The sequence below is a fragment of the Lactuca serriola genome, chromosome 3 (genome assembly GCF_051521515.1).
Source record: "Lactuca serriola cultivar US96UC23 chromosome 3, Lser_US96UC23_V15, whole genome shotgun sequence".
NCBI classification, from domain to species: Eukaryota; Viridiplantae; Streptophyta; class Magnoliopsida; order Asterales; family Asteraceae; genus Lactuca; species Lactuca serriola.
This window is the reverse complement of record NC_136410.1, coordinates 167,122,591-167,147,280: the sequence shown is the minus strand read 5'-3', so window position 1 is coordinate 167,147,280 and position 24,690 is coordinate 167,122,591. Positions and strand designations below refer to the sequence as shown.

The 24,690-nt window shown below is 35.6% G+C and overlaps 1 pseudogene; it reads right to left on the bottom strand.

The window, feature by feature from the left end:
• Positions 1–3,111: 3,111 nt before the first annotated feature.
• LOC145096546 (5S ribosomal RNA) lies at positions 3,112–3,229 on the bottom strand (annotated as a pseudogene).
• Positions 3,230–24,690: the final 21,461 nt, after the last annotated feature.

Below are 24,690 nucleotides of genomic sequence, written 5' to 3'. Positions count from 1 at the left end.
CAAGTCGTGTGCTAGTGAAGAACTTCAGGTTTATTCTTGATTAGTTCTTGAGACTTTCAAGACCTTTAAAACTCCCACTGTCCTCTTGACATATAAGACGCCCTTGTCAAACATCCAAGAGATAGTGTGGATTCTAATCAAGACAAACACTTCACACACTTGGCCTTAGTTGGTCTTTGTTTTATCCAAAACATCACAACTTACCAATTTCAAATGTACAAGAGTTTTAAACCTTCTTTAAAACATATCACTCAAGTTACAATCTTAGAGTATAACTCTAAGAATTGTTTTTAGAACAAAGTATGAATCATCTTCTTGATTTAACCACTTCAACAATTCAAGTTCCTCTTCTTAGCTATAAGAAGGCTCTTAGAGGATGAATTGTGATAAGGTCTCTAAATCATTAAGATGATCACAAAACTGATATGAAAGTACTCTCTCCCATCTTTTCAGATTTGAGAAACTTTTATCCTTCTACCTAATTTAATTCTTCTTATTCGCTCTGCCATACATTGAAACTTTTCCAATGTCTCCGAATTACACTTTAGCCTGTAAGTATAACCATATTTACTAAACTTTAGTAAATTATGACGAATAATCTTATCGATCTTTTGTGGTGGACTTAATCAGTGCACAAGAATGTGTACTCGATCCCTTAGTCCGTTACTTGACTCACACATCCATGTGAACAAGTAGTTAGTCTTAATTTTCTAATACTTGAAAGTTCTGATTCATCATGCTATACAACTTGCATGATTCCAAGTTCTGGTCCAATTGAAACTTGGGTGATGAGAATCTTTCCTTATTTGGTAAATTTAGACATTACCACAAATGAAAGAATCAATTTCATACTTCCACTCTTGCTATTAATGGAATCTGATAAGCAACAAAAATTTCCACAGATGCCATTGTAAGGATATTTTAAAATAAATAAAATCAAAAATTTTCCTTTTATTTTAAAAACTTTGCGGAAGAACTTGTCCTTACAATCCATATGAAAACTTGTTATCTATTCCTAAGCAATATCTCATAACTCCTAAGAAGTAGCTCAAGAATCCGATCTTCAAACTATGCGATAGAAATCCATCTACGCCATCAGATTCAGCATATTCTTTCTTTAAGTTTCTTCACTTTTCTTTTATTCTTAAAACATCACCATGTGACCAAGTCACATCATGTATCAGGAGTCTCAGAATAGAAACTTAGCAGAGTTAGATAGTGGAATTTACCTGAAGTAGAGTCAAACTTATTGACTTTAACATCCTTAGGTAAATTTGGCAGCTTCGCAACCAATGCCCCTTCCTTTGGCAATATAAACATATGGAGCCTTTGATAATGGTACACGGGACTATCATAGACTTAGCTTTTCTCTTTACCATTTGGTCAACCGAGTTGACTATGGCCGATCCCTTTCCATTGGGAAGAGAATGCTTTCCAGGATTTCCTGTGTCACTATTGTCAATGTCCATCCAGTTTTTAGGAAGTTGATCTTAACAAATAGATAAGATCATTAAGGGTCTTGTCATAGTCTGTTTCATAGGTTTCCCAAAGGAACTCACTATGTGACTTAGAAAGTGATTGAACCACCAACTTTCTCAGGACTTTGACACACAACTCTCCCGGCTTGTCAATATGTGACTACATCTCCAAGATGTGATCACACCTAGACCTTGCCTTGCCAATAGGACTTGAGTGACCTTGACCTTGTGGGTTAGAGAGAATAATTGAAGGAGGTGAAAGAAGTATGATTTCCAAGGGACATCATCTTCATTTAGGAAAGCTTGTTTCAAGAGATTTGGGAAGATCATAGGTGTCTAAACCAGACATCTTTTGGGAGATATTCAAGATAGTTGATTTTAAAGTCCTTAATATGACACCCAATATGAAATATTAAGGCTAGGACCCAACAAACTATTTTATAACTTAGAAGAGGGATGCCGTAATCCAAGCTATAAAATATTTGAAGGTAGGTGAATGACGATTCACCAATTTCCACCAAGATAAACGAAATATATTATTAGGTTTTAATTGGATTTGAAACTCCTAGATCTTTGAGATTCATTGAACTGTTCAAAGGCATGTTTCAATCTCGAGTGTGCCCTCTCAAATTTTGTGACTGGGATGCCGAGGATCACAAAATAAGGTGTGAATAACCATACCAATTCACTTGGTACCCTTAATATTATCACCCAATCAATGTGCCGGTTAACCACACACGTTCCATTGATCTATGACAAACATTAAGTCACCCTTCGTGATCCTTACTAGTCCAAGTTAGTGTGCCGGTTAACCACACACGCTCCACCAACGACTTGGTAAGGTACAAAGTGTGAATTCCATGGGCTAGCACCAAATTCACATTTTTCCTAAGTAACTAAGATTGGGTATTATTAAGAGTTTAGTTACTTAGTAGTTATCATTAATACTTTTAATGAAGGGAGAATTATAGTCTTGTCAAACCCGTTCGGCTAACGACCCTCCACCGGTCAAGCAAGCGGTGGGTGAGAGTGGACACCCATTAAGTCGCCATTTTATAAGCAACAACCTTATACCCACCTTATAGACCGGCTTCGTGAATGAGGCGTACTAGCGGTAAGACTGACTTTACTATTATACATATATATATTATTAACTTATAATATTATAAAGTATAAGGGTTGAATTTTAACTCTTTAAAATTCTAAGGGCTAACTTGGAATTAAAGTATTCATAAGTGAAAACTTTTCAAATTCCAAAACTTGAGGGCAAGTTTTATAACACCCCCCTCTGGCACGTATCACAATATTGTCCGCTTTGGGCCACTCGGCACGAGGACTTCCCAGGGGGTCACCCATCCTGGTACTACTCCCGCCCGAGCACGCTTAACTGCAGAGTTCTTATGGGATCTGCTGCCCTCACGACTTTAAAACGCGTTGTGATTAGGAAGGTATCCACACTCCTTATAAGGAATGCTTAGTTCTCCTTCCCAGCCGATGTGGGATCAGATCTAACCCACTTTCACCCCCCATTATAGGGTTCGACGTCCCCGTCGAACACATCGACCCGTGCCCTAGCTCTGATACCATTTGTAACACCCCCCTCTGGCACGTATCACAATATTGTCCGCTTTGGGCCACTCGGCACGAGGACTTCCCAGGGGGTCACCCATCCTGGTACTACTCCCGCACTAGCACGCTTAACTGCAGAGTTCTTATGGGATCTGCTGCCCTCACGGCTTTAAAACGCGTTATGATAGGGAAGGTATCCACACCCCTTATAAGGAATGCTTAGTTCTCCTTCCCAGCCGATGTGGGATCAGATCTAACCCACTTTCACCCCCTATTATAGGGTTCGACGTCCCCGTCGACTGGGAAGAAGAACTAAGCATTCCTTATAAGGGGTGTGGATACCTTCCCTATCACAACGCGTTTTAAAGCCGTGAGGGCAGCATATCCCATAAGAACTGTGCACTTAAGCGTGCTCGGGCGGGAGTAGTACCAGGATGGGTGACCTCCTGGGAAGTCCTCGTGTCGAGTGGCCCAAAGCGGACAATATTGTGATACGTGCCAGAGGGGGGTGTTACAAGTTTTGAAACTATTTAAAACTAATTAATTCCATAACTTATGTGTTTAAAGTAGTTTTAATCCAAAAACTCTTCAAGTTCCATAATTTGAGGACAAGTTATGGAAGACTTTAAACTAATAAAAGAATTAACTTTTCTTTATTTTATAACTTATGGAATTAATTAAGGTTACACTTTTTTTTAATTTATTATTTAATGAAGAGTCTCTTGGTCATGTATAACTTGAGGACAAGTTATGGAGTCATAAAACAATTTAATGAGGAAAAAGACTCTTCATTTTGTAATATATGACAACTTTTATGAGTTTTAAGATTCATAAATTTGACTTATAAGTTACATAAACACATTTTATGAACTTCTTTTAGATTAATTTGGATTAAAACCAACTATCACATAATTTTATTCATTAATCTAAATTCACTCATAAAACAAGGTAACACAAAAATTTTTTGGTGATCCATAACTTATTCTTAAGTTATGGAATCCTTTAAAACATTAACACCAAATTTTGTAACTCCATAAAAACTTTGAATCAATTTTTTTTTAAAACCTTTTCATATCCATAACTTATGGAGGTTTCAAAAAACAAAACTCTTTAGATCAAACTTTTAAAACTAATAAAATAATCATATCATTTTATCTTTTATTAAATTTAACCTAATTCAACTCATAAAGCAAATTATTCAAATTTTACAAATAATTAGTTTTTCACAAGAACAAGTAATTATCTTAAAATTTGACAAACTTCATGCTTTTTTTTTCAACTTTGAAAATAAAATATTTGCATCAATATAACAGAAAACAACCCGTGGCTCTGATACCACTGTTGGGTTTTGAGCATTCTAACACTCCTAAGTGTACATGCAACCCTAAATACCTTGGATCTATGTTTTCTCTATTATACATGCAAATAAGAACTTCCAGGGTATTATCCTAATCTAGCATACAAAAACAATGAATGTAACAAGATAGAATACATACCTCTTGATGTAGAAAGTCTTCATGAAGCTTGAGTGCCTAGCCCCAATAGTGTGGAAGCCTCAAATGGAATCACAATCACCAAAACACTTAGAATAACTTGAGAAAATTCTACAACTCATGAAATCGGCTAGCCCTTTTACTTCACACACTAGTAACCGATTTTGGTCAAGAATAAGATGCTTATATAGTTAGGGTTACATCATGTAAACCCTAATTGACATGGCCTTTCATTTCCATGATCCATGGGTACAAATACACCATGGAGCATCCATGGACCATCCTATGGGTTTTAGCCCAACTTGATTATCCATGGAGCATTAGCCCACTATACAAGTATGGATGATTTACACAATCAACCCATATATTTAATTAGTCTTCTTTTGATCACTTAATTAATCCTAGATTAATTCTTGATCAATACTAATTAAATAATCTTATTATTCTTATTATTAATATACTAGAACTTATAATATATTAATAACCATAAGTGTCTTATTTCTCTCATTATAGTCTATCCAAGTGCATGATGGTATGCAACCCAAATGGACCATGTCGGGTCAGGTCAAGTCTTACCAATTATAGTTATGGACTTAGACATTAATCCAACATGAACTTGTACCTCCACGTTGACTTCATGAATCCGGTTGGCTTTAACCTTGGATTGATAGGACTGGTTGGCTCGTTTGCCCACCATGATTGGTAGTGCTCGGTCGGCTGAACCTCCATCGCTGACATCATAGAACCCCGACACATACCGTAGGGAGGACGTAACCCTTGTTATTGGCTCCAATGGTGAAGGTGTTGGGTTTTGAGCATTCTAACACTCCTAAGTGTACATGAAACCCTAAATACCTTAGATCTATGTTTTCTATATTATACATGCAATTATGTACATCCAAGGTTCTATCCTAATCTAGCATACAAAATAATGAATATAACAAGATAGAATACATACCTCTTTGATGTAGAATGTCTTGATGAAGCTTGAGTGCCTAGTGCCTCAAGTGTGACACCTCAAATGGTTCACACAAAACCAAACACACTTGGAATAACTTGAGAGAAACTTGAACACTCCTAAAATCGGCTAGCCCTTTCTTATTATTCATAGTGGCCTATTTTTCCCAAAGAATATGATCTTATATAGTTGTTACAATTAGGGTAAACCCTAATTGTCATGGCCTTCCATTTCCTTGGATCCATGGGTTCAAATACACCATGGAGCATCAGTGGACCATCCTATGGGTTTTAGCCCAACTTGATTATCCATGGAGCATTAGCCCACTATACAAGTATGGATGATTTACACAATCAAACCATATATTTAATTAGTCTTCTTTTGATCACTTAGTTAATTCTAGATTAATTCTTGATCAATACTTATTAAATAATCCTATTAATATATTAGAACTTATAATATATTAAACAACCTCAAGTGTTATTTCTCTCATTATAGTCTATCCAAGTGCATGATGCCATGCAACCTAAATGGACCATGTCGGGTCGGGTCAAGTCTTACCAATTATAGTTATGGACTTAGATATTAATCCAATAGTCTCCCACTTGGATAAGTCTAAAACTATTATTGCAAGTATGAATTCAAGAACCGACTGGCAATCGTAGCTCTCAAAAGCTTCCGTCGAACTCTGACCTTGTCGATGAACTCTAACTTTTGTCAATGACTTGTCCATCAGATAAGTGATCATATATTCCTCCATTCTGGATATCGTATGGACTGAGACATGGATTATCAATCATTCTCTCTGTCCATTTGTTGTTTCCTGATTTCCGATTCATGATGACTGACTGATCGAACAAATCAAATCAGTCCTGGCTTGGCCAAGCACTCACATGTGTCATCATTAAATCATTGAGGGGCCCGCAAATATTACTTTTATCTTGAAGGTAAAAGGAATGGATAAACTTCGACTCATATGGCATGTTCTACTACTTGTTGAATCATACACAAAGGCACGTTTTATAACATCGAGTTACCAATGCCTTTTCATGCAATCAATGTACTATCAACTCATAATAACAACTCATATCTCTAGGTTTGTAGAATATAAGATATTATTGTCACATGATCACTCGTGATAAAATCCATGAAGTGATTCAAATGAGTGCGGTTTGAATCCAATACTCAGAACTTATGAGCACTCATGAGTGTTGTAGCAGAACTTTGTCCACCAACTTGGACCTCTACAAGCCAACCCATGACAGTCTTGATTCATATCTACTTCCAACATATGACCGACTGTGGATGGTTTGAATAACTTAGTCATTCTGGAAGAATAACCTTGTTTATTCTAGAAGTCAAAACATGCAAAAGGAAACACAAGAATAATTGAATCTAATATGGTATCAAAACCTACAAACATAAATAAAACACCTTTTATTTATCAGCCTATGATTACACATTATTCATTGCGTATTGTTTCAACTATCAACTTTATTCTTGAATTAAAACAATAGTTGTCCCATGCTCCGAGCATGTACACTATGTTTTTCTAAACAATAGCTTTGCCATACACCAAGTATGCACTCTATGTTTGTCTATGATCCTTACTTTTTGAAATAAACCAATTGACCAAACTTTCAATGATTCTAATTTCACACTCCCGAATTCTTATGGCAAATGTAGGAATTCCAAATTCATGCCATTTTACCTAAATCTGTTAGATTCTCAACTTATATGCAATGATTCTCTTGTAATGATTATGCACAAAATCACAAAGATTTGACAACAAACATTACAGAGCATTCCAAAGAAGATCAAATCCTTGGAAACATCCTTCTTGCATTAAGTTTCCTAATCTTATCAAGACTTATTTAAGAACTTCCACCAATGGGATCATTTCCACGTTCCCTTTTTGACTATCACTTCTGAACAAGAGTTGCCTCTTTTCAGAATATGTCAATATGGTCCTTCAAATAATTAACACTATACTTCCAACTGTCCTTGAGCAACCACTCTTTGGTAAACCTTAGATTGTCCTCGACAATTGCTTAATTGTTTTAGTCATATCCAGTTCTAGACCTTTTCCCTTCTTAATGCCCCAGGCATCTGAAAAATTTTAGACAGGATGAATATAGCACATGTAATCGATCCTATATCTGAAGCATATGGAACATGATTCATGATGTCTCACATAAAGACTAAACCATTCTTTTGCTATAACACTATACTTCCAACTGTCCCTGAGTGACCAAACTTTGAGATGAAGTATAATTTCCTCTCCCTTAATTATAGTAAAAAAACTTTTCCAAAATTGAAACCTTTTGTTTTCTATAATTAACATTGTTAACTTGCAACCTTTATCATAATTATCATACTCCCACTAACATGATGGTTATTAGCATAACACTTATGCTCCCACTAGCTTTGACATGTACTCAAAAATTAGCTGACTTTCTTACCAAAGTTCAGATTTCTGATACTAGATTGTTTTGATAAAACTTTATCAAAATCATACACCTCTTTTGGATATCTCACAGGTGTGTCTAAACAATTTTAGAACTATGAAAAGGGATGTCGTAATCATAGTCTCAATTGTTTAGACCTTTTCCACTTCTCACAAGTCCATGTTAGTGTGTCGGTAAACCACACATGCTCCACTAACGACTTTGAGAATGCAAATATCACAATTGCTATCTACCTAAAATCTACTTAGTGAAAGTGTTTCCTCACCATCATTTTCATGAATAAGAGAGAAACCTTATGACATTTAGATTTAATGGTGTAACTGTTCTTATCCATGTGAATTGTCAAAACCATAGTCACAAGACAAGGATAATGACAAATCCAAACTCATATGGACCAAACTCAATCTTGATTTCTTGCCACCTGGCAGTTCAAGGGCCTGCCATTGCTTCCTAGTAGCTATGCAAACAATTGAGAACATGTAGAACTCAAATGTATAGCCAACTTAACTGGAATGGGCACATAAATGTCAAAACGATAGGTTATAAACCTCACATAGTGTGTTAGTGTTAAACTACAGGTTTTTATTATTGATTAGTTCTTGAGACTTTCAAAACCTTTAAGACTCCCACTGTCCTCTTGACATATAATGCTTTCTTGTTAGATATTCAAGAGATAGTGTGGATTCTAATCAAGCCACACACTTCACACAATTGGCCTTAATTGGTCTTTGTTTTATCCAAAACATCACAACTTACCAATTTCAAATGTACAAGAGTAGAAAACTTTTACTCATACATTTGATAAGTGTTTTAAACCTTATTAAGACATGTCACTCAAGTTACAATCTTGGAGTATGACTCTAAGAATTGTTAAGGAATGAAATATGACTCATCTTCTTGATTTAACCACTTCAACAATTCATAGCTCCTCTTCTTAGCTATCAGAATTCACTTAGACAATGAATTGCGATAAGGTCTCTTAATCATTAAGATGATCATATATACATGATTACTAAAGTACTCTGCCATCTTTTCAGATTTGAGAAACTTTTATCCTTTTTCCTAATTTGATTCTCCTTATTCGCTCTGTCATACATTGAAAATTTTCCAATGTTTCAGAATTATACTTAAGCTTGTAAGTATAATCATATTTACTAAATCGTAGTAAATCATGACGAATAGTCTTATCCATCTTTTGTGGTGGACTTTCATAAGTGCACAAAAAAAGTGTACTTGATCCCTTAGTCCTTCACTTGACTCACACATCCATGTGAACAAGTAGTTAGTCTTAATTTTCAAATGCTTGAAAGTTCTCATTCATCATGTTATACAACTTGCATGATTCCAAGTTTCTATCCAACTGAAACTTGGGTGATGAGTATCATTCCTTATTTGGTAAATTTAGACACTACCACAAATGAAAGAATTAAATTCATATTTCCAATATTGCTATCAATGGAATCATATAAGCAACACTTCTTTTCCACAAATTCCATTGTAAGGATATTTTAAAATAAATAAAATCAAAATTTTTCTTTTATATTAAAACTTTGCGGAAAAACTACCCTTACAATGCAAAAGAGCAAGAAAACTATGTTGTTATTTGTTCCTAAGCAATATATCATAACTCCTAAGAAGTAGCTCAAGAATCCGATCTTCAAACTATGTTATAGAAATCCATCTACGCGATCAGATTCAGCATATTCTTTCTTTAAGTTTCTTCACTTTTGTTTGATTCTTAAAACATCAACATGTGACCCAGTCACATCATTTATCAAGAATCTCATAATAGAAACTTAGCAGAGTTAGATAGTGGACTTTACATGAAGTAGAGTCAAACTTATTGACTTTATCAACCTTATGATCTTTCAGGTAAATTTGGCAGCTTTGCAACCAATGCCCTTTCCTTTTTGCAATAGAACAATATGGATCCGTTGGGAATGGTACATGGGATAATCTCAGACCTAGCCTTTCTCTTTACCATTTGGTCAACCGATTTGGCTATGGCCGATCCCTTTCCATTGGGAAGAGAATGCTTTTTTTGGATTTCCAGTGTCACCATTTTCAATGTCCATAAAGTTTTGGGAAGTTGATCTTAGCAAATAGATAAGATCATTAAGGGTCTTGTCATAGTCTGTTTCGTTGGAGTCCCAAAGGAACTCACTATGAGACTTAGAAAGTGTTTGAACCACCAACTTTCTCAAGACTTTGACACCCAACTCTCCCGGCTTGTCAATATGTGACTACATCTCCAAGACGTGATCACACATAGAAATTTCCTTGCCAACAGGGCTTGAGTGACCTTAAAATTTTCAAGAACTTATGGGTTAGGGAGAATAACTGGAGGAAGTGAAAGAAGTATGATTTCCATGGGACATCATCTTCATTTAGGAAAGCTTGTTTCAAGAGATTTGGGAAGATCATAAATGTCTAAACCAGACATCTTTTTGGGAGATATTTAAGATAGATGGTTTAAAGTCCTTAATATAACAACCAATATGAAATATTAAGGCTAGGACCCAACACAATACTTTTATAACTTGGAAGAGGGATGCCGTAATCCAAGCTATAAAATATTTGAAGGTACGTGAATGACGATTCACCAATTTCCACCAAGATAAACGAAATGTATTATTAGGTTTTAATTGGATTTGAAACTCCTGGATCTTTTGAGATTCATTGAACTGTTCAATGGCATCTTTCAATCTCGAGTGTGCCCTTCAGGTTTTGTGACTGGGATGCCGAGGATCAGCAAACAAGGTGTGAAGTAACCATGCAAATATACTGGGTACCCTTAATATTTACCCCTCAATCGATGTGCCGGTTAACCAGACACGCTCCATCGATACTATGATAAACATTAAGTTACCCTTTGTCTACCTTGTAAAATACGGGTTAGTGTGCCGGTTACCCACACACGGTCCACCAACCGAATTAAACAAAGTCCAAAGTGTAATTTCATGGATTAGCACCTTATTCACATTTTCCTAAGTAACTAAGATTGGGTATTTATAAATCGTTTAGTTACTTAGCATTTATCATTAATACTTTTAATGAAGGGAGAACTATAGTCCTTGTCCTACCCGTTCGGCTAACGACCCTCCACCAGTCAAGGAAGCGGTGGGTGAGAGTGGACACCCATTAAACTGCTATTTTATTGGCAGTAACCATATACCCCCCTTATAGACTGGCTTCGTGAATGAGGCCTACTAACAGTAAGACTGACTTGCTCATATACATATATATATATATATATATATATATATATATATATATATATATATATTATTAACTTATAATATTATAAAATATTAGGGTTGAATTTTAACTTTTAAAATTCTAAGGGCTTAACTTGGAATTAAATTATTCATAAGAGAAAACTTTTTCAAATTCCAAAAACTTGAGGGCAAGTTTTGAAACTATTCAAAACTAATTAATTCCATAACTTATGAGTTTAAAGTAGTTTTAATTAAAAACTCTTCAAGTTCCATAACTTGATGACAAGTTACGAAAGTCTTTAAACTAATTAATAAAAAAAAATAACCTTTTTTTTATTGTAACTTATGGAACTAATTAAGGTTACACCTTTTTTTTATTTATTATTTAATGTAGAGAATCTTGAACCTCCATAACTTGACGTCAAGTTATGGAGTCATAAAACCATTTAATTAGAACTAGAGTCTTCATTTTGTAACCTTTGCCAACTTTTATGAGTTTTATGATTCTTAAATGTGACTTTTCATATAACTTGAGGACAAGTTACAAAAACACACTTTGGAATCAACTCTTAGATTAAAATGGATTGAAATCAACTATTTCACACAACTTTTCTATTAATCTAAGAACAAGATAATTCAAATCATCAATCTTCAAGAAATTAACATGAACATACAAACTAATACAAATCCTGAAATTATGACAATTATCTTAGAAATTGGATTAGAATGAACATTACCACATCAAAAACAAGTTTATAAGTCCTAAAACATCTTAGGGTAATGTTCTTAGTCTAATTCCAGCCAAAACAATCGAATATATGCTGTCAGGGGTCCAACTCGTCGAGTGCACGAACCAACTCGGCGAGTTGGATGCATTTTTCCTTGGCCTTCCATTTCCTTGGATCCATGGGTTCAAATACACCATGGAGCATCCATGGACCATCCTATGGGTTTTAGCCCAACTTGATTATCCATGGAGCATTAGCCCACTATACAAGTATGGATGATTTACACAATCAACCCATATATTTAATTAGTCTTATTTTGATCACTTAATTAATTCTAGATTAATTATTGATCAATACTAATTAAATAATCCTATTAATATATTAGAACTTATAATATATTAATCAACCTTAAGTGTTATTTCTCTCATTATAGTATATCCAAGTGCATGATGCCATGCAACGCAAATGGAGCATGTCGGGTCGGGTCAAGTCTTACCAATTATAGTTATGGACTTAGACATTAATCCAACAGAAGGTGACTTCCCCAAACAGGAGTTGGTCCCTAGAAGTTTCTCCTAACAGCGGTAGGTTGAATGACTGGTGGGTTGATTACTTATGGTTCTGGGTATGTCCCGTAGTCATCCCTTTCCTCCAACTCGATAGGTTCCTCATCCTCTTCGGGGTCCTCCTCTATCCATCCCCCATTACCCTGATTCAGGTAGTAGGGATCCCCTGGTGGGTGGAATCCAACCATTGTGTCTGTACAAGAATAGAGGTATGAGAATTTTCTAGAAGTTAATACATGTCAATCTAAACACGTAAGTTAAACTATTGTATTTACCAAATACTCCTATAGTATTTAAATTTGTATGTTTGATACTAATGTCATTTTTTGGTAAGTTTTGACTTGTTGCTCACTACGACCATTCCTCGACATACATTAGTCCGATCTCGGATAAATATAGTTGACCAGGCTATATTCGTCCCAAATCCTATTACATACATTAGTCCTCGACATACTAATGTCATTTTTTGGTAAGTTTTGACTTGTTGCTCACTACGACCATTCCTCGACATACATTAGTCCGATCTCGGATAAATATAGTTGACCAGGCTATATTCGTCCCAAATCCTATTACATATTCTGAGGCTTAGTCGTAGCGTCCAACTTGTCTTAATACTTCTTGTATAGTTCTAACTATGAAAATAAATCATTATACGCATGTATTTGTGCTTTTACGACCCAAATAATTTAAGTTAAATGAAATGCGGTCTAAGTTAAATGAAATGCGGTTTAGTCCCTTATGCATTTATAGTTTGTATGTCTTATGTGGTTCGATATACTTAGTTCACTATAAACAATGCTCTGATACCAATCTGTCACACCCCCAAACCAAAACAGCGGAAACGTTCGAGGGCGGATGAATTCATGTAGTATGGAAACAATTGATTACATAGTAAAGAAAGTAACATAACCATCATATATATAATTTAGAAGTTACATTGTTGGATGATACTTGTTTCAAAAACAAATTACAATATGATGACAAAATTAGTTTAAAACTGACGCCTTAGCATCACTTCTCCAAAAGCTGAAGTTTACATGTATTACTGAATCCCTGAGAAATACAAGTAGATTTGAAAGAGTAGATCAACATTTAAGCTGGTGAGTTCATAAGTATTTAATGTCAATGTTTGTATAAATTTGAATAAAATTGTTTGTAGATGTTTGAAAACTCCTAGAAAATCCCATATTTACTACTAGTATAAAAGTAGTCTTGTACTAAGACCCGACTGTTTTGAATGTTGTTGCTAAAATTCCAATATTCTTCCATAAGTGTATGGTAATTTAAGAGTTCCAGAAACTATAATGCAATAGTGTTTTTCATGCCTAGAATAGTAGATCTATGTATGTATAAAATCTCTAAGGCATTTGATAACCTCATAAATAAACATGTTTTTAATACTCCATGTGAGTTTTACAACGATGCTATTGACCTAGACTGCCAACCGGTACGTTCTTCAGGCGTTGGATTGTTATCACGCTTGTCACCCCCGACCTACCCGTCTAACTGTAGCTAACAGTTTAGGTGCGGGATTGTCAATCCCGTATAGATCTATACACAAGCATCACGCTCTCCCTACAAGATATTTTGGTATATAATATAGGACTTTAACTGCATACTTGAAAGTACGTGAAGTTGAACGTCTCACAAAACTTAGTATCAAATAGATTTACATATTAAAAGCTCATTTGTTCTTGTATATGAAAGTATTTCTTTGATATAGTACTTATAGTATGTAAAACCTCTTGAATATCTAGTAAACTATACCTATTATTGTTTTTCTCAAATGTATGATTCGTTGTATGATAAACCCTAGTGCAGTATCAGCTTGGTATGTAAGTATAACATTTGTAATAACGCTATTGAACATTTATTCACCAAAATATAAATAAAGTGTTTGATATTCATATGACAACATGTTTTTATTCTTAAAGGACAAGATGTTATTGAATAGGAATTGCATGAGAACGTTTTCAGATGATAATTAAGAATCATATATGATTTGTTATATAAAGATAAGCGTAGTAAAATCTTATTGTTTTTCACACGAGAGTAACTGTGTGTTTACTGGTATCCCCCCCCCTTTAAAAAGCGTATAAAAGCATTTATAAAGTATTTGAAAATGTAGTTGTAGGTGTGTGAACTCACTTGATAGATAGAAGAAGGTGAAACGATAACTGAGCAGAACTTCAACTAGGGAAAGTTGAATTTTTCGGGATTCTAGGGATTCTCGGGAGTCTCGGGAGTGAAAAACCTTCCTACGGAACTTGGGTATGAAGATCGGGGCTTCGGGATGGCTTCGGGGGGTTTAAACATAGAGCTTCGGCACGAGAGAGGGAGAGAGAAGAAATGAGCAATGAAACCCAACACCTTCGGCTGCTATTTAAAGCCCTATTTTGGGCGCCACGTCATGGTGAGGGATTATATCTTCTTCCATTGACGAGACGTTTGCTAACGAACCTGTCACCCATCGGTCACAATACCACGTCGTGGGCTTCTTCACCACGTCGTGGTAGGCCTGACAACCTCATATTTTGTGTCCCAAAATTGTAAAATTCGTAACTTTCGTGTACGAGCTCCGTTTTTAACGTTCTTTATATCCACGCGTAGGTGAGATTATACTCTAAAACTCTCGTTTAGACTCCGTCGACAAATTTTGAATTTAGTTTTTATTATTTATTTTTTAACAGGCCGGGGCACGAAAAGTCCGTTAAAAGTCCATAACTTCTGCATGTGATGTCCGTTCTTGTCAGACTTTATACCGTTGTGCTATTATTTTTGAGATCTTCGATTCTCATTTAGGTTGTATCGGCTAAAAATCTCTCGATCTCTATTTCGAGTATTTTAGTTGTCTACTGCTATATCCGGAACTTGGAAAAATCATAACATTCTTATACGAAGTTAGATTTGGGCGTTCTTTTTATATACGTATACGATTTAATGATATCTACGACTTTCATTTAGATACTTAAGGCTAAATATAATTGTATTGAAATTTCGTGTTTTACGTTTATCAGTATTGCCCGTTTTTACTGTGACTCTTAGATTGGTCATAACTTCTTCGTTATAATTCAAATTTTAGTGTTCTTTATATTTCTAAAACCCTTGATACTATGTTTATCATTGGTGTAACCCAATAGAGACTTTTGAGCATTCAAATTTTGATGAAAATTTCATTACATTAAAAGAGATTACAATTCTTGACTTTTTAGGTCATTACACTGATTCGAAAGTATTGGGTTGTCACAGACTGGCAGAGTCAAAGCCTAATTTTTAGGGTTTTCCACCTAATTTAAACACCTTAGCCTCCAAAGGCTGGCCTCATGCAACCTTGAAGGTCTTTCACGGCATAAAGGTGCAAACTTTATGACTGTTGAAGCTCCATGCAAGCTGTAGGATGTCATTTTGGCCTTTTACGCTCCAAAAGGCCATGCATGGAGAGAAAGTTAAAGACTATACGTGTGCATGTAGTGTCTAGGGTCGAGATCTCATTTTGTATGCCTTAGCTCGAAGTATTGATGGCTTTTGGATCAAGATCTAAGTCTTAAAGTGTTAGGGTTTGAGCTAAATCCATCAAGAAAGGGTATTAACTGGTAAAGTCGGAAACTTTAACCTTAAAACGACATTTTCAGTTTGTATATGAAGTATGGAGCTTATATTTGAAGGATAGGATCCTCATCTATTAAAATAACTTAATAGACTGAAGAACTCGACGATTTCATAAAGGAACTCGACGAGTTTGGTCGAAATGCCCCGACCCTGTAGAACGTAAGACCCGACGAGTTCCAAGGCGGACTCAATGAGTGGAAATGGAAAGTCCTGATTCTGTTGGTAGGAGAAACTCAACGAGTTTATGAAGAACTCAACGAGTTGGATCGCGATTTCAGGGTTTTTTTGATTTATGGAACTCGATGAGTTAATGGGTCAACTCGGCGGGTTGAGTCAACCCATAATGTTGACTTTGACAAGAATGTTGACTTTGACTAGGGGTAAAATGGTCATTATACCCTAAAATGGTCATGATAGTCGGGGAGTCGTTGTAGCATCCGTTAGAGATTCCTTACCGTGAGATTCTGAATTCAGCTTTGCGAGGTTATTTTCCTCTTGTAGGAATGGGTCGAAGTCACTAATGTCAACCCGTTTATGTATGATAGTATATGACTGGCTAAGGTCCGATGCCAGGCAATCCCGATGTAGGTTTATACGTTTCCGGACATCGATCTGATGCTAGGGAAAGCCCGAGGAATGTTTCTATGCTTGATGTCTTCGTGATTCTTGCATGTGCTTGTTTTATATGTTTTCGGACTTTGGTCCGATGCCGGGGAAAGCCCGAGGAATGTTTATATGCTTTTGGATTTCGGTCCGATGCGGGGAGGACCCGAGGAATGTTTATATGTTTATTTTATGCGATTATTTATGTGTATTTGTAGAATGTTTATATGTATATCGGGCCCGATGCTAGATTTCGGTCTGATGTCAGGCGGGGCCTGATGCCAGACTTGTCCGATGCCTGGCGGGGCCCGATGTAGCGGGAAAGGCCCATGTTATGTTATCATGTGATTATGTGTATGGTATGTGGTAGTTTGTTGAGACCCACTAAGCTTTGTGCTTATAGTTGTCAGTTTTGGTTTCAAGTACTTGCTGTAGCAAGGGGAAGAGCTCGGGATGACTGCAGTCCACACACCATATTTTTAGCCTAGGATGTTTTACTCTGATATATTGAAAGATGATTATGATGTTTTTGGGGATACAATGGTTTATGATTTTATGTGATCATTTGATTAGTATAGTTTTATTAATAATTGAAAATGTAATTTTTGGTCCGTATTTTTTTGGATGTTACAGTATAGTTACATTATGTGGAAACATGTTGTGAATGCGCGTGTGTACAGTCGAACCTTGCCCTTCTCACGATCAATAGAACACCTGAAAAAAATTTATAATCTACTAGGTAAGCACGAAGCTTAGTGAGTTCCCAAGATATCATATACCAAAATACATATACAATTCATACACATAATGGTATTTAGCATAAAGTTGGTCTTCCTCTTAGCCTTCAACATAAAATTGGTCCATCATTTTTTTCCTTCAACATAAAGTTGGTCCGCTAGTTGGCCATTAGCATAACACCAGTCCGCCCAAGTCTATTGGCCTTCAGCCCGAGGCTGGGCCGCCTCAACTCCCTGCATAATGTATCCACATAACAACAATCCAACCTTACAAGTAACTAACATAGCTAGCTTAATTATGTACTATAAAGAAAAGAGATCCAATCATATAGAAGATATATACTAGAGCACATAATATAATGAGGAAACTCCCTTGGAGAATTACTTAGAAGATTGATAACTATCTGGATGTTATCACTAACGGGTAATTCCCCTAACAAGTATTAACGTATAATACAACAACTTATTAATCCATATGATAGAACTTTCACTAATACCAATGAACACTGAGAGTTCTGTCAAATAAGGATCAGCCAGATAGGATAGTTGGGAGGCTGGACCATGTTGAAATATAGTCTATCTAAAATCAAACAAGCAAGCCAACATGAACATTCTAGACAACTCTCCCGTAAGTAGATCAATGTGACAACCCGAAATTTCCATTCTGAACAAACCATTTGAAGCCAATAGAAGTAGAACAGTTACAGTGAAAACTCAGATTTCGAGTATAAGTTTGACAGTTTTCAGGATTTTACACTTAAGGAGATATTATGAGAGTGGATGCACTAGGGTTTTGTGCAACACTGATATTCCAATACTCTAGGACATTAGAATTCGTTTCAGCAATAAAAATATTTTCTGCCAAAATATCTCAGGACTATAAATAGAATTCTGAACCAAATTGGTTCATTAGTTGAATTCCAATTAGAGAAAAGCCAAAATTCTCTCTCACGGATCTTCGGGTTTTCATCCCAAATTGTGAGTAACTCTTTCTAGTAGTATTAGAAAGCTTTAAATGTGTTGATAACATAGATTACATAGCTAAATCATTCGATTTAGGAGTTTACTCCCCAAGGTGTTCTTGGGCGGTAAACTCCCGAAACCAAGCCTAGATTGTCCCCCGTGATATACTACTTCCTTGGACTTTATAGGAGTGTATTAGGGACACGAAATCAACCAAGAATCACCCAAGTTTGGGAGTTCATGGCCCAAGAGTATCTTAGGCCGTAAACTCCAAAAAGCATACTCAAAATGGTGCTTTTAAGGCACCTAAGGCTTAGACTTGATTTTAAACATGTACCCTAAAGTGTTTAAAGCCTAGAAAACATAAGGAATCACAAGTATTAAGGAGTTTACGGCCAAGACAAGTTCTTGGGCCGTAAACCCCTATAAAGGGGTCAAATGACACCCTAACTCCTTCCTTATGCCTAGAACCCAACATAGATCATAACCTTGAAATGTTAGAGACTTGAAAACACCATAAACACCCTCCCAAGGGAGTTTACGGCCGTAAACTCCAAGGGAATATGGTCCCAGGGCCGTAAAATCCTTAAAGGAGTTAATAGGAAGCCCAAACACTTGATTTAGCCTTGAAACAATTCACCAATAGAGTTGCAGTAATTCTAAGCTTCATTTACTGACCCTAAGGAGAGTTTACGGCCAGGAGTTTACTCCCCTGGGCCGTAAACTCCAAAACATATGGTCATTAGACCTTAAACTCCCATTAGAGGCCTTGCACTCCTTTGTTGCAACCCATTAGCCTCCTAGCACTTGACCAAAAGTGTTTTCCTCGCGTTAAAATGTTTATACTTGTATAATTAGTGTTTAAATCACTAATTATTTATATAAATATGTCTTCATATGTAATTAGGATCATTGTGTATGTCTAAAGTCTTCACTTGACACCAAGCACTTGCCCGATCCTTCCTTATGATAACAGTCCGTTCAATTCCAGTCACTTACCGCAGGTGAGTTCATACCCCTTAATCAATGTTTTAAACTGTTTTTAAATGTTTTATGGGGGGGGGATACAAGTAGAATTATGCTACTTATTATATCAATCACATGTGATTAATAAGCAGCATTCAAATGATTGGCTACTCATTAGCTGTTTTACCAAACAGTTTCCTTCAAATGTTTAGTTTATAAACACTTTATGTGTTTAAAAACTCCTTATTACACTGTACATTTTATTTTGTATATTACATTTCAAACTTATTTACAATTGTGTTTCAAACAAATGTTATTTATACTAAACTGTTTTATCAAACCCATGCCTTCGAAACCATTTTATAGATCGTCATCAAGTCGATCTTTTCTTAGAAAATCTTTATGTTCAAAGGTTTTACAAATCTTATTTTATGATTTTATATTATAAATTGCATGCCTCTATATGTATATTTATATAAGTAATGTTTAAAAGACTTAGGAAGGCTATCCACCTTGTTTCCTTTTCCTCGATTTGGATGTGGTCTAATAGGATATCGGGTACTCGTCCGAAGGTCGTTTAAATATTAGTTATATATCATGTGTACATATATAGTCATAAAAGGTCCTTCCAGTTCATCCCATGCCCTTGGGTAGCAAGGGTATACATCCATGTCCATACGTACCAGTTAGATTACTAGTAAACTACCATATTGGTAGTTTAGGAAGATACTAGAACTATTACTAGAATGCGATATCATACTATGAGTCAGTTCATTCATGAGTCAATAATTACTACTAGAAGAACATATACAACTATACTAGAAAGAGAACATATACAACGATACTAGAACAATTACATTACTATACTTGCTAAATAGAGAAAGAACACACATTACAGCTAGCACACATAGAACATTTACGTACATTACACTTACATGAATACGTTAATAAAATTGTGATCCACTATATCGGAGAATGCCTTAAATGTCATGGCCCGAGTTGTAGCTAGAGTCTCTTGAAGAGAGAGCGTGAATTTGCATATAGATCTATACTGGATTGACTATCGTACACCTTGCTGCTAGCTACAGCGGGACCTGCAGGTCTGCGGGTGCCAAACGTCATTCCATTATTACGACCATTGTTATGTCGTTGTTACCAGTCAATAGTATGGCACAATTAATCACACGATGCCTTAATATAATTCCGGTTTAAGGTAAATAGTACAGCAATAGTTCTTATAGCACTACGTTTTAGTACTACATTAATTTTCCATGTACACATATTTAGTGATCTTTTCACTTAATCTATAAATGTAAAAACTATATTTTGTTAATAATAGTTACACATGGGAAAATTACACACTTTTACATGACACAAACATTCAGAACAGTTAGGTCTTGGTAGAAGACACCCTTATATAATAGTAGGAATCATAGGGATTTGTAGAGTTTTTTTCAAACGTTTACAGTTGTTTCACAAACATTTCCATACTTACAGTTTATAAACCTACAAATTCTTACATTTACAGTTCATATACATTTTCCAAACATACAAATTCTTACATACAAATTGAGACACTAAAATACTTATGATCTCACCAGCTTCAAAGCTGATACTCGCTTTCAAAATTACTTGTATCCTCAGGTCATCATAGACAGGTACCGATGCAAGGAGAAGGGAAGATGGAGCTTGTTCAAGACTCATCTTTCATTTTGATTTATGCTTTAGTGTTTATCAAAATTTGACAGAACACTTGTATAATAATTATATTATTAATGCAATGGATGATGTTGTTGCTTGTTTACTACTTTTCATTGTTGTGATATTGTACCTGACGTCCTCCGCCCCAGAACGTTTCCGCCATTCTTGGTTTTGCGGTGTGACAATCAAATTTTATTATGACTGAAATTACTGATAAATCTCATATATAACAATGAGTATGGATATAATAATAAGTTATGCTTAAAGCGTAGTAAGTGCAGCCTAATTTACAAAGTTTTCTGGTGATAACCAATAATTATTTTGGCAGGAACTCGCTACCGAGCACTTCCTTCTGCCTGACTCTCTGCCACCCTAGAGCCCTATTGTGGATACTTTAGAGCTCCAAAAGTCAAAAATATAGAGGAGACGAGTCCTCTAGAAAGACAAACCCGAGTACGGAATGTCACGAATGTTGAGCCTTGGTGTGTTATTTATATGCAAAAAGAAGGGGAGGTGCACTACACTTTTCTATAAACATACAACGCACTTTGTAGGTGGGAAGGGTGGTTGTTGATGTGCTACGTGTCAACCTGGGATTCGTCCGGTTCAACCTTCAAGAAGAACACGTCGCACAAAACGTAGATTTTGTAAATCCTATAATGTCTTCATACTAGATCCATTTTCAACGTTCTTTATAACCACCGTAGCTATCAATGAGATCTACAACTTTCATTTAGACTCTGTTAGATAACTGTCATTTTATTTTTAAAGTTGTATTTTTGAAAGAGCATAGGCTATTAAAACTTGTATAAAAATCATAAATCATCCATATGACATTCGTTCTCGATTGTCTTTATATCAACAGAATTGTATCTACGAGATCTTCAACTCTCGTTTAGATTGCTTCGGATAATAATCAACCAATGTCCATTTCGATTTTAGTGTCACATACTATTGCGCTGAAACTTCTAAAAATCATAACTTCCTCATACGAAGTCAAGTTTAGACATTTTGCATATGTACGCTCTTGGTTTTATGAATACTACAAATTTCATTTAGATTACTCAGACTAATAATCAATCTATGTCTGATTCGTATTTTTACGAAACATTTTTCCATATAAGGTTGAACGGAAAACTTCAAACAATCATAACTTCTCCATACAAAGTCAGATTCAAGATTTCTAAATGTCTATGGAAATCGTATTGAAGTTTCCTAGATGTTTATCACGATTATTTTGGATGAAAATAATATACTTCTACTTCAAATTTTATAAACAAAGGTTTATAGTGAATCCTATTGAAACGTAAAAATGGGGTGTTACAAATCTCCCATACTTATTGAGATTTTGTCCCCAAATCCCACACCTAGTACACCAAGACATCATTTGATTGGGATCATCGAGATCAACTTGTCATTCGATTGGGGCCATCGAGATCAACTAGGTCACCAATAACCTTCTCATAGGGTTCTAACTACTTTAATTATATCAAGGTACCCAAGCAATTCGTTCTTACGCACGGTCATGATACGTTGTGACACTATCCAACTATTGGGATTACGATGCTAGATCGCTCATGTTATCATCCCCTATTGGGCTTAAAGACTCACGAACAACCTTTCAGTGGTCTTAAATACTTACCACCATTATCTAACTGTCCTTAAAAAATTCAGTCATCATCCTTCCTTGATATCTACTTAACAAAACAAATCATTCCTTTTTAAACTTTTGAGGCTAAATTGATTAGAGGTCCTTAGTCTACACTATGCAGATGTTATGGTCTAACTGTCATCCAATGTCAACACATAAATGTTATAATTTAATCCTAGTTTTATATTAATTCTTACGCTTATCGACTAAAGGAATACCTAAACCAAACACGTAGCTTTACTCCGAAAACCTAGAATAACAATGATGCATTAACATATTAATACTTGGTAGCACGAATTCTAGTTTCTAGCTTATCACCATACATAAGTGCTATGGTTTGACTATAATCTTCTATCAACTTGTCACACCCCAAAACCAAGAACGGCGGAAACGTTCTGGGCCGGAGGACGTCATGTACAGTATAACAACAATGTAATGTAGTAAACAAGCAACAACATCATCCATTGCATTAATAAAATAATTATTATACAAGTGTGTTCTGTCAAATTATAACAGACAGTAAAGCATAAATCAAAATGAAAGATGAGTCTTGAACAAGCTCCATCTTCTCTAAACCTTGCATCGGTACCTGTCTATAGATGACCTGAGGATACAAGTAATTTTGAAAGCGAGTATCAGCTTTAAAGGTGGTGAGATCATAAGTATTTTAGTGTCTTAATTTGTAAGTAAGTATTTTTATGTATGAATTTGTAAGTATTTGTATGTATGAATTTGTATGGAAGAATTTGTATGTATATGAATTGTAAGTATTGAAAGTGTATATGAACTGTAAGTATGAAAATGTTTGTAAAACAACTGTAAATGTTTGAAAAACCCTAGAAATCCCTATGATTCCTACTATCATATGAAGGTGTCTTCTACCAAGACCTAACTGCTCTGAATGTAATCTTCTGCCAAGACCTAATTGCTCTGAATGTACGTTTCTTGTAAAAGTGTGTAATTTTCCAAGTGTAACTATCATTAACAAAATATAGTTTTTACATTTAATGCTTAAGTGAAAAGATCACTAAATATATGTAAAGGGAAAATTTATGTAGTACTGTAGTGTAGTGTTGTAAGAACTACTGCTGTACTAACTACCTTCAACCGGATTTATATTAAGGCATCATGTGATTAATTGCACCATGCTATTGACTGGTAACAACGACATAAGTATGGTCGTAAAAAGGAATGATGTTTGGCACCCGTAGACCTGCAGGTCCGACTGTAGCTAGCATCCAGGTATAGGATAGTCAATCCAGTATAGATCTATATGCAAACTCATGCTCTCCCTCCAAGAGAATTCTGGCTACAACTCGGGCCATGACATTTAAGGCATGCTCCGATACAGTGGATCACGATTACGTCAACGTAGTAATGTATATGTAATGTACAGAAAAGTTATACGTGTGCTACCTGTAATGTGTGTTCTCCCACTATCTAGCAAGTATAGTAATGTACTGTAATGTTCTAGCTGTAGTGTACGTGCTCTCTATCTAGCAAGTATAGTAATGTACTGTAATGTTCTAGCTGTAGTGTACGTGCTCTCTATCTAGCAAGTATAGTAATGTGCTGTAATGTTCTAGCTGTAGTGTACGTGCTCTCAATCTAGCAATTATAGTAATGTACTGTAATGTTCTAGCTATAGTGTACGTGCTCTCTATCTAGCAAGTATAGTAATATACTGTAATGTTCTAACAAGTACTGACTCATGAATGAACTGACTTATTGTATGGTATCGCGTTCTAGTATTGTTCAAGTATCTTCCTAAACTACCTGTATGGTAGTTTACTAGTAATCTAACTGGTACGTATGGACATGGATGTATACCCTTGCTACCCAAGGGCATGGGATGAACTGGAAGGGCCTTTATGACTATATATGTACATATGATATATAACTAATATTTAAACGACCTTCGGACGAGTACCCGATATCCCACCAGACCACATCTCAAGCGCGAAAAGGAAATAGGGTGGATA